Source organism: Oryx dammah, unplaced genomic scaffold (genome assembly GCF_014754425.2).
Source record: "Oryx dammah isolate SB20612 unplaced genomic scaffold, SCBI_Odam_1.1 HiC_scaffold_28, whole genome shotgun sequence".
In the NCBI taxonomy this organism is placed as follows: Eukaryota; Metazoa; Chordata; class Mammalia; order Artiodactyla; family Bovidae; genus Oryx; species Oryx dammah.
In genome coordinates, this window is record NW_024070212.1 from 65,526,317 (window position 1) to 65,538,661 (window position 12,345).

The window sequence follows — 12,345 nt, forward strand, 5'->3', positions numbered from 1 at the left end:
TTCCTAACTTATTTTATGAGGTTAGTGTTGTTGTTCAGTTGCTAAGTCATGTCCAACTCTTTGTGACCAATGGACTGTAACACGACAGGCTTCCCTGTACTTCATCATCTCCCAGAGTTTACTCAAATTCATGTCCATTGAGTTGGTGACACTGCTTAACCATTTCATCCTCTGCTACCCTCTTATCCTTTTGCCTTCAATCTTTCTAGCATCAGGGTTTTTTCCATTAAGTCAGCTCTTCACATCAGGTGGCGCAGTCCAAGGGACTCTCGAGAGTCCAACACCACAATTCGAAAGCATCAATGAGGTTAGTGTACCCTGATACCAAATACATCACAAGAGAAGAAAATCACAGATCAATATCTCTCATGAAGGCAGACACACAAAACCATAACAGTGTTGGCAGAGGAACAAGAGACAACTTGTATACAATCAAATGTCTAGTCTATGGCAAAGCCAAGATTTGAACCTGGACATTTTGGCACTGCAGGCTTTCGTAGTGGTGAGTACCCTGTGCTATGAAAGCAGCAAAGATATGGTGTGAATTCTGTAAGTATGAACTGAATTTTAAACCTCCAGTGAATCTGTTCTTGGTCCTGATGATTATTGTCCTCACTTGTGAAATTAAATTTATCTTGCTGTCTCAGCTTGTTTCTATATTAAACAAGCATAAATATGCATGATTTAAACATCTTGATTAGACATCTTTTAGTAGATACTTTCCTGGAATTTAAGATATGTGAGAGATTCATTCTGGGAATCAACATCATGAAACAATTTTATCTTTATTAATTCAAGACCCTTTACAAAGGCAAAGGCTATGTGTAAACAAAGGCACAAACCTGTGTGTTGTTTAAAAAACTTTAACTTTCTCATATTTTGTCTTGACAGAGATATATTATCCAGTTTTCCCCACTGTGTTCTTATCCATATTCCAGGCTTTCTCTGGATCCCACTGTTTCAGTTATAAGGCTTCTTATAAATCCTTTAATATTATAATAAGATTAGTAGATTGCAAAATCTATATTTTTTAATGCATCTCTGCAGGGTACATAATGATGATATGGTGTAACCCATTTTCTTTCATTCAGACAAGCTACCCCAAAGATTACTATAGAGCTATATATATATCCATTGAAAATTCAGTTTACTGGGAAGAAATACTGCAATGTGTCCTAATAGGCCTTGGCTTATAACATGGAAGGCTGTTTTGCAAAATTTTGTTTCATCTATGCTTTGTTGTTCCTTTTAAATCCTAGAGGTAATTTTTTTTTTCTAGTACAACCAATCCATATAGTTTCCTGGTATGTCCATTGTTGTGGTTTGTGGGTACTCTTGGCATTTGAGTGAGACTGTTCTTTCATTGTACAAGACTGGACTGTGTATCACAGAGTTGTTGGCATCCCTGGTCTTTCCAAACACTGGTTTCCGTGAGTACTTCTCACTCATTGTGATACCAAACAATGTACTCGCCTTTTCTGAACTCCTCCCATCCCATGGAGGGTAATACTGCCTCATGTTGAATACCACTGCAGGTAATTATTTGCAGTATTTGCCAGTAAGACCTTTTATCTGTATGCTCTAGTCTCTTAATGTTGTAATGTAATATTTAAAAATATGTATAATTGAGAACCTCTTCTCACTTTCCTGCATTCTCAGCTGTTGTCTTAGATGCTGCAGTTCTAGCTTCTGTCATTATGTGACATGTATTTGGACAGTTTTTAGTTCTTCTGTCCTTGTTTGTGATAGCTCTTCATCTTGTTTTACTCTAGCTATTTTGACATGTTTATGTTTCTCTATTCTAGTAATGCCTGCCTCATTATAGCTAACTTTACTAAAGGTTGACTGAAAAGTCTATCAAGTAGAAAACTTCTGACAATTTCTCTTTTAAATTGTGCCTATTGAATTATCAATACCTGGCAACTCATCAAAAGACAGCATCCATAGAACTCTCTCTGCCTAGGGACTGACTGAGATTGTTTTAAATTCTTACAGAACTTTCCCTAATTGTAGACTTAAAACTGAAGTCTAGTGAAAAATAACATACTGCTTATTTATTTTAAAATTATAAGACAGGTAATGAAAATTATACTGCTTGAAGGTCATGTGTTATTCCTTTAATATCACCTGGGATATGATTTTACCTTCATATAAGTTAATATCAGATTTCATATTATAACTTATGAGACCTACTTCCCAAAATGTCACTTTTCAAGGCATACATGAAACTGTAAAGCTATTTGAAAATAGTAATCAATATTTCAATACTGATATTTCATTAACTTTATGTAAGTTTGAAAAATTCTGTCTACCTGCAAATTTGTCATATAGTTCTTGATATATTAAATTACTACATTAGGAATGAAAAGTTTAAGCCTCATTACTCTGTTAAGTATTCCAGAATAAAAACAAACAGATACCAGTTTTCACCAAAATTGAAAAGATTTTAAAAATGAGAATAGTTGGTATTGGTGAAGAGGCAGTGAGATGAGCATGCTCTTAAATTGCTGATGGGAATGTAAGTTAATACAGCCTTTTTGAAAAGTAGTTTGTTAGTGTGTGTGTATTTATAACCAGTAATAGTAATTCCACTCCACCTCTAGGATTTTATTCAGAAGAATTAAAATAAAACAGGTTTATGTTTAAAGCTGTAAAGTTCATTAACATTTCTTAGGTCACAGCATAATGTAATAAGATGGATGGGGATTGAATGCAGTCTCCACCATTTAATAGCTGTCTAGTCTTAGACAAGTCTCTTAATCTTTCTTTTGCAAGTTATGCATTGGAAATATGATGATGATGATGCCAATGACAATAACAGAAGCAACAGTGAAGACACTGACAGCTTCATCTGGGTTGAATGCTGCTGAATAAATCTAATTAGGCTTCTTACCAATTTTCAATTGCAGATGTTCCAAATATTTGCTATAGTCTCTATGCCTCCCACTTCTATCTGCTTTCCTGTTCAGCTTATGACTTAGCCTCCTAAGTCTTGAGAAAATTAGACGAAAACGCCATCAGTGTACCTTCCCGTACTTTCAAACTTATTTGTATTGTCACAAGTCTTTATCTTTTTTGTCCATCTGAAAGGAAGAAGTGTGTGAATTATACCATAGAAAACCTTGCTTACATCGTTCCATCTATCATGCCTTTCTCTCTTTTCTTTACACTTTCCATTTCTGATTTAGATGTTTTTAGTCCTTAAAAAAAGTCATCCTCAATCCTGCTGTAACCAAACTCAACAATAGAGAAACAATGCATTTTAAAAATGAGCAAAGGACTTGAATAGACATCAGTCAATAGGGAAATGCAAACCAGAACTACAGTGAGATAACATCTTCATACCCATTACGATGGCTATTATCAAAAAGCCAGAAAAGGATGAGTGCTAGAGAGGATGTGGGGAAGCTGGAACCCTTGTATTCTGTTAGTGGAGATGTAAAATGATACAGCCACCGTAGAAAACAGTACAGTGGTTCCTCAAAAAAAAAAAAAAAAAGCAATTATTATATTATCCAGCAATTCTACTTGTGACTACAAACTCCAGAGAATTAAAAGCAGGGATCTGAACAGATTTTGTAACCCAGTGTCTATATCAGCATTGTTCATAATAGCCAAAAGGTAGAAACAACCCAAATGTCCATTGACAAATAAATGGATAAACAAAATATGTCATATATATAAAATGGTGTATTATTTAGCCTTGAAAAGGAAGGAAATTCTGAAACATACTGAACCTAGAAGATTTTATACTAAGTGAGATGTTAAACACAGATGTACAAATACTATATGACTCCATTTACATGAGGTACCAGGAATGGTCACAGAATACCAAGAATAGACACAGAAAATAAACAGTGATTTCTAGGAGCTGAGGGAGGAGGGGCTGTGGAATTATTGTTTAATGGGTATAGAGTTTTAGTTTGGGAGGATGAAAAAGTTCTGGAGATGGATGGTGGTGATGGTTGCACAATTGTGTGAATGTACTTAATGCCACTGAATTCTATTCCTAAAAATGGTTAAAATGGCAACTTTTGTGTATATTTTACCATAATAAAAAAAGTCAACTGCCACTCTTTATTTCTTCGCTGCCTTATTTTTTCCACAATCTACTTTATTCTAGTTTGTACTCTAGCAAATGCTCTGCACCTGTTCTTGCAAAATGTACTAAAATGTCCTAATTTTCACATCATCCTAATTAAAAAAAAAACCTCATTTGTGTTATTTAGGTCTCTGAAACCTTTTTTCTTTGCTTTTGGACCAACCATCACTGTGTACTGGTTTTCCTTCAATCTCTCTGATCATTTCCTTTGAAAATCTTTTGCTGGTATCTTCCTAGACCTATCTCTAGGATTCTGTCCCTATTACAAATTCCTGCTGGACCCCCACTTCCTACTGTTCAGTGTACCATAATGGTTTTCAAATATTGCTTATATGCAAGTAACCCCCAAATATCTTTGTCTTCCTCTTGAGTTACAAAACAACATCTTATTGCCTGTAAGGTAGCTCCACCTGGATCTCCAACACATTGTCTAAAACTGAATTCACCCCTTTCTTAAATGGTTCTTCTATTAAGTTTTATATCTTAATTCCACTGTAGTCTCAATAATCTTGGCTCAGACTCTTGGGCTTTTTTTTTTTTTCTGTCTCTCCTCACTTCATCCCTCCCTCCTCTTCTTCCCTTCCCTTTCATATTCTCTTCCCCTCACAGTATTCATATATAATTAGTTTTTAGTTGCTGTTTGTTCTGTCCCTTAAATGTGTCTCAGGTCCATTTACTCCTTTCTATCTTCAGAGGGCACCTGCAAACCAGTGTAAAACATCATGTTTCACAGTTAATTGTAATCATTGTCATCAGATAATAATTATCATTGAAAAAGTTGTCTTTCCCATTTTATGCATAGATTAAACTGAGGTTCAAAATGGTTTAAGTAACTTGCCTAAGATCTTTCATCTTGTAAGTGGCAAAGCCAGAATTTGCATATAGGTCTGCTTGACCTTAAAATCCTTCATCTTAACATAGTTATAGTTCCTCTGGCCAACCTTGTGAGTTCTTATAAAGGAACTTTGTCCCCAAGAAATGTAATGAATAAGGTATCAACAGATGTAATTCATATTTTGTTTAGTTAGGACCATATTTTGAAAGAACTGAATGTCAACAGAGTTCATTCAGTATTCAGCACATGAGTATCCATTTATTTAGAAACTGGCCTAAAGAGAATCACCCGCCTTATAATTCTGTTCCTGCTTTCCTTCTCATCCCAGTTGTCCTTGGCTCCCAAATGACAACTTTAGATAGGTAGAGATCTGAGGGGATGTAGGTCGTGAGTGGCAGGAGAATGCGCTTAAGATTAACTTTGCTCATGTAAAACTGTACCTATAGTTGACTCATTAGAAAAGTTTCTTCTACGTTATCACCTAATCTGAGGATCTATATTTAGTTCGGAAAGTTTAGCAACATTAAGGACTTTATAGACTTTTGTGAGCTACCCTGATAATATAACAACCATTTATAATGTGATTTTCAAAAACATCTTCCATAAAGTTGATGGTAAAAAGGACATTTGTGATAGAATTTATTTCCTGTTTGCCTGTACTAATTCTTTTTCTCTTCTTCACCACTGAAAGCAGCCTGATAGATAGTGGTTTGTTCAAAGTTGTTAAGAAAAATGTGTCAGTGATCTCGAATGATCTCCATCTTGCATGAGTGGACCTTGAATACTTGAGAATTAGCTATACACAACTAAATTAAACAATCAGCAATTAAATCAAGTAGACAAATACACATTTCTTTCACAAGTAAGTAATTTAGAGTTCATCACATTTAGAAAATAAACATCCCTAACGAATGTTAGTCATTTGACCCTTTGTATTGTTTTGAATATTAAGATCTTGGTAGTAATTAACCTTACTCCCTTTGCATTACAGCTTTATTATCTTAACTACTAAGACAAAAGGCTTTCAGAAGAGTTTTTGATTCTTCATAGAAAAAATATTATAATTTTTTCTTTTAGAATATTTTGTATGAATAGTAAAGACTTGTTAAATGTATTTTATAATGGGTTTTTATTTTATTATAATAACAAATACTGTAAGAAAATTATAATGGCAGCTTTCAATGTCTTAAAATTCATTGTAATTTTGTAAGTGTGCCAAATGAAGAATGTCTTTGTTTTCTGTATTCCATTGAATCAAAATGTATCACAAAACTTATGGTATATTCTTAGATTTTCTGGCAGTGTTTGTCTTAACAATGTGTAAACCAGGGTATTAGGGGCATAAGTGTGCTATGGTGGAGGATTGTTGGGCCCTGAGGCAAAAAATACTGGAAGCGAGGAGATGGGCCATTTTCCACCTCCAGGAAATGGAAAAGTGATGTGCTCCATGGCTAGTTCCCTAGCTGGGTATTTGTATCTACTTTTTCAATAGAAATATGTACATAAGGAGAAAAAGTACATTATACAGTGAAGAAAATAACAACCAGATCACTCATGCTCATTGTATCATATGCATCTAGTAGGAAGATTTTAATTTGCAGTACAATAAGATTAGGAAGCAACAGTTACATGGAACAACAGACTGCTTCCAAATAAGAAAAGGAGTACGTCAAGGCTGTATATTGTCACCTTGCTTATTTAACTTCTATGCAGAGTACATCATGAGAAATGCTGGGCTGGAAGAAGCACAAGCTGGAATCAAGATTGCTGGGAGAAATATCAATCACCTCAGATATGCAGATGACACCACCCTTATGGCAGCAAGTGAAGAGGAACTAAAAAGCCTCTTGATGAGAGTGAAAGACGAGAGTGAAAAAGTTGGCTTAAAGCTCAATATTCAGAAAACGAAAGAGGAGAGTGAAAAAGTTGGTTTAAAGCTCAACATTCAGAAAAACGAAAATCATGGCATCTGGTCCCATCACTTCATGGCAAATAGATGGGGAAACAGTGGAAACAGTGTCAGACTTTATTTTGGGGGGCTCCAGAATCACTGCAGATGGTGACTGCAGCCATGAAATTAAAAGATGCTTACTCCTTGGAAGAAAAGTTATGACCAACCTAGATAGCATATTCAAAAGCAGAGACATTACTTTGCCAACAAAGGTCCGTCTAGTCAAAGCTATGGTTTTTCCAGTGGTCATGTATGGATGCGAGAGTTGGACTGTGAAGAAAGCTGAGCACCGAAGAATTGATGCTTTTGAACTGTGGTGTTGGAGAAGACTCTTGAGAGTCCCTTTGACTGCAAGGAGATCCAACCAGTCCATTCTGAAGGAGATCAGCCCTGGGATTTCCTTGGAAGGAATGATGCTAAAGCTGAAACTCCAGTACTTTGGCTACTTCATGTGAAGAGTTGACTCATTGGAAAAGACTCTGATGCTGGGAGGGATTGCGGGCAGGAGAAGGGGACGACAGAGGATGAGATGGCTGGATGGCATCACGGACTCGATGGACGTGAGTCTGAGTGAACTCCAGGAGATGGTGATGGACAGGGAGGTGTGGCCGGCTGAGATTCATGGGGTTGCAAAGAGTCGGACACCACTGAGCGACTGAACTGAACTGAACTGAACTGAAGGTAAATTAACATTCTAGTTTAAGAAAATACATTGTTGCTTTTATCAGTAGCGGTTATGTGACTATCCTGATAAACATGACAGCATGTGAGCTCAAGGATCCACCAAAGGCGGTACTAGAAGTGCCGTGCCAAAAGGAGAATGTGAAACACAGGAGGATCTCTTCTTAGAAAGCGGCTGTTTGGATGCAGACATCTAAAAATACAGTGTCCTTCAGCTTAATGCTGTGTACTTGGCAGTAGTTACTGACCAGCAACAGATCGAAATAGTGTAACTAGGAGTTATTTAATCTGTCATCTAAATTGACCTGAAATCACCTTAATGTGCTTCTCAATAAGAGCTGAGATTATCATTCACTTTACAATGGATATATTCATGTCAGAAAAGTCATATTTTATATTAAAGGAATCAATAATTTAGTTACAGATTTGTAACATTCAAGATTAACTTTCATTTCATTGTGCTAATCATGTTTGCTGAGTAATTAGTGTAGAATATTTCAGTTTTAATTTCTGATAACATTTGTATAGGCACAGGTTTCTTTCAAAGATTATTTTTACTGTGGTCTGCATTCAGATGTATTTACCAGTGCCTGATCAACATACTCAGTTTTTAAATTTTATTTGTGTATCTTTTTTTATTTACCAAGGTTATTAATACCTTGTGAAAATAGAATAGTATCCATTTTACCTAATTTTGGTTAAAGTGAGTGAAAGTGAAAGTGAAGTCGCAGAGTCTTGTCCAACTCTTTGCTACCTGTGGACTCTAGCCCACCAAGCTCCTCCGTCCATGGGATTCTCCAGGCAAGAATACTGGAGTGGGTTGCCATCTCCTTCTCCAGGCGATCTTCCTGACCCAGGGATCAAACCTAGGTCTCCCACATTGCAGGCAGATGCTTTAACCTCTGCACCAACAGGGAAACCCTTAATTTTGGTTAACTAAGACATTTCTAGTTTAAAATGTGCCAATAGAGATTTAATTTTGTAGAATAAACATATTTACTTTTCGATAGTGTTATTAAGTCTCTAAAGATTGCTAGAGAGATATATAATAATTATAAAAGGATATATTAGGCACTAATTATATATTTTACATATTTTGTTTTGCTAAATAACTATATCTGTTATACCTAAAATTGTTAAAGTTTATGATAGATTTAACTGACATTTTAGCAATCAATTTTTAAGAATTTCACACTTACTTTACTACTTTCCTGGCACATCTCAACTGTTTCTGACAAAAACAAAATAGTAACTGTAAAAACTATAATCCTTAGCATTTAACTAATGTAGAAGTAGAAAAAGACTCTTTCAGAACATTGATTAAGCCATTTATAAGGCCTTTGTCCTTGGAAAGATTGTTACAAGCAGAGTATGGGAAAAATAATTATAAGATTTGCTTTTGTTTACATATATGTCAAACATTTCTATAATGACTATCATGACTAAATGTGACTACTTTTGTTAAAAATACTGTGTCAAACTTTAGAAAGTTTATTGTAAAAGAAATTTAGTTTCTAATTTTTAGGTACAAGCAAATGATATTCAAAAAATTAATTTGACTGAAATTAACTATTTCTCTGAATTATGGCTTCTTTTAAGCACAAAGGTAGGCTTCCTGATTTGTACTTCAGACTATATATTTCGAATGCCGAAGAGCACTTATAAGCATTGTAATGATTGTTTTGGAAGAATAACTTTACAGAAGTTACAAAAACTCTGCCTAAAAACAACGGACCTGGAATTTAACTTTTCCTTAAAGTGCTAGTCACTCAGTTGTGCCGCACTCTTTGCAATCGCATGGCCTGTAGCCCGCCAGGCTCCTCTGTCCTTGGAGTTTTCTGGGCAAAAATACTGGAGTGGGTTGCCATTTCCTTCTCCAAGGGATCTTTCTGACCCAAGGATCTAACCTGGGTCTCTTGCATTGCAGAAAAGTAACAAAAACCCATTACAGTAATTTTTTATTTTTTTCCCTCAACTATTTACCCATTTAGAAATAGTTGTATAACTGGAAACAAGCATTATTTATTATTGGTGTATTATTGACGATTTTGTCTTTGTTTTTTTGTCTTTTTTGGTAGAGAATAAAATTAATTTAGATGAACTTTTTGGAATTTGGGAATTTTTGAATTAAGTTGTTGACATTTTTCTTAACAGAGTGAGAAACTTTTTCTCAGGGTTTGAAATTAAAAGGTAATATAAGAGTATGCTGATTTTGCACTGCTTGCTTAGATTCATGTTATCTTAGTGTTAAAAAATCTAGATTCTTAAAAATCTATGCAATCCTTGCTTCTCTTAGATGGCATCTCACCAAAATGTTGTCCACCCAGTCATAGAAAAGTCCTCTCATACTCCTCAGAGCAACCTGTTCTTTCTTTGAACTGCTTGTTGGAAAATTTTCTTATATCTAATTGGGAACAATCTCTTACGCTTTCTGCTCCCCTTCATTTTAGTTCTCACACTGAAAGCTACATAAAACAAGTCTAGTCTAGGTTGCATCTGCCAGCCATCATCAGATATTTGAAAAGGTACTACTTTTCTCCTCAACTTTCCAAGAAGATTCTGTTTCAAGGAAGACATTGTAGTGTCATGGAAAGACCATGGTCTTTTAAATGAGCAGGACTAAGTTCAAACTAAGTAGGCTAATTAATAATTTGGATGATTTACATATCTCTTTTACTCTACTTCTTATCTATAAAATGGGGTTAAAACTTTCAATGAAGAATTGTTACAACGTAATATGTCCAGAGCACTTGGCACATTCTTGACACTGAATAAATGTTGGTTGTTTACAGATGTTGACTCTCTTCTCTTCTTCCTTTCCCTTTCCACCTCCCCTCTTTCGTATTTAGGAGAATGTATTTAAGAGCATGATTATTTTATTGAAGCAGAGAATGTGTTAAAGAAATGATAGGAATCACTTAGTTACTAACAAATGGGAGGAATAGGCCCAAACTACACCTTTCCTTGTATCCATTAAGTTTGACTGAATGAAGAAACTGTTGATCCATGTATCTGACTGGTGAAACTGAGTGTACATGTAGAAAAATTCATTTAACGAGAATACAACTAGATGGTATACATAAGTAATGAGAAATTTTGGGAGTGTGCACCTGTTTTATTTTTTTCTGTAAAAGATGTGTGGCTTCTTTACCAACTAAGCTATCAGGGAAGCTCAAAATGAAAGTTGATCAGTTTTGTCCATCTCTTTGCAACCCCATGGACTACACAGTCTATGGAATTCTCCAGGCCAGAACACTGGAGTGGGTAGCCTTTCCTTTCTCCAGGGGATCTTCCCTATCCAGGGATCGTACCCATGTCTCCTGTGTTGCAGGCAGATTCTTTACCAACTGAGCGACAAGGGAAACCCAAGAATATTGGAGTGGATAGCCTATCCCTTCTCTAGGGGATCTTCCCCACCCAGGAATCCAACCAGGGTCTTCTGCATTGCAGGCAATTCTTTACCAGCTGAGCTATCAGGGAAGCCCTAATGGCACACAAACAAGCTGATAAAAGGATTCCATGCACAAAACAACCCATTTCTTATATATATCATATTTCTGTATAGAATTTAAATTCATATTCATACTTGTAGCCATGAGATTTAAATTTGCTTAACTCTGAGTTCACATATAATATGTTCCTGAAACACTAGTTTTACAAGATGTTAGTAGTTAATGGGTTAAAAAGAGTTTCATGGTATAAGTTAGTGAAATGCTTAAACAAAAATTACATTTTTTTTCCTCTGGGACTTGAAATCATCTTAATAAACTGATATGTATTGTGAAGGTATCAGATTTGAAACACCATTTTATCCTCTCTTGAGGACATGCTTTATTCTTGCAATTTATTTTACCAATATAAATAATGTAAAAACACAGACTAAAAGAAAATCACTAGACAAGGGAGGAAAATTCCTGTGTTCTCTTAGGCTTGAGAATTAAACTGACATAAGAGAAATTAACAGGAGAAAAGCATAGAAATTTTATTTAATATTTTTCTGTACAGATGGGAGTCTTCATAAAGAAAATGAAGACCCAAAGAAGCAGTTACAATTGAGAGCTTATATAGTTTAATTAAGAAACAATAAATTTGTGGAGGAGTGATGAGACAGAGGGGCTTGGGGAAGGGGCAGAAACTGTGGGAAAGTGACTAGGAAAACATATATGGGAAACTAATGGAAAATACGGAGAAGGCAATGGCACCCCACTCCAGTACTCTTGCCTGGAAAATCCCATGGACAGAGGAGCCTGGTAGGCTGCAGTCCATGGGGTCACTGAGGGTCGGACACGACTGAGCGACTTCACTTTCACTTTTCACTTTCATGCACTGGAGAAGGAAGTGGCAACCCACTCCAGTGTTCTTGCCTGGAGAATCCCAGGGACGGGGGAGCCTGGTGGGCTGCCATCTATGGGGTCGCACAGAGTCGGACACGACTGAAGCAACTTAGCAGGAGCAATGGAAGATAAGGGTTATTTTAGTAGATTGGTTTGTATAGATTCATACCCAGACTCTAGTAATGAGACTGTTCTTCCCGTACTGGCACAGAGATGGTTCCTTTATCTTAGGAAATGTTATGATCTGCTTTTAGGTAGAAAGGTGGAGGTCAGAGAAGTCTTCCTGCATCTGCTGTTTCTCAGGTGCTTTCAGTTCCAAATAATATACCCAAATGGCATAGCTTGGGGTAGCAAGGTAGTACTCAATCCTTTCAACAGCATTCTCTAGAGTGTGGGTTGGCAAACCATGGCTCATGGGTCAAACAAGCATGGTACCTGTTTT

At 36.0% G+C, this 12,345-nt stretch overlaps 1 protein-coding gene across 1 annotated transcript in view; it reads left to right on the plus strand.

The window, feature by feature from the left end:
• Positions 1 to 12,345, plus strand: part of PIGK (phosphatidylinositol glycan anchor biosynthesis class K) — a 144,697-nt gene that overhangs the window by 109,014 nt on the left and 23,338 nt on the right. The gene's annotated exons all lie outside the window — the stretch shown is intronic.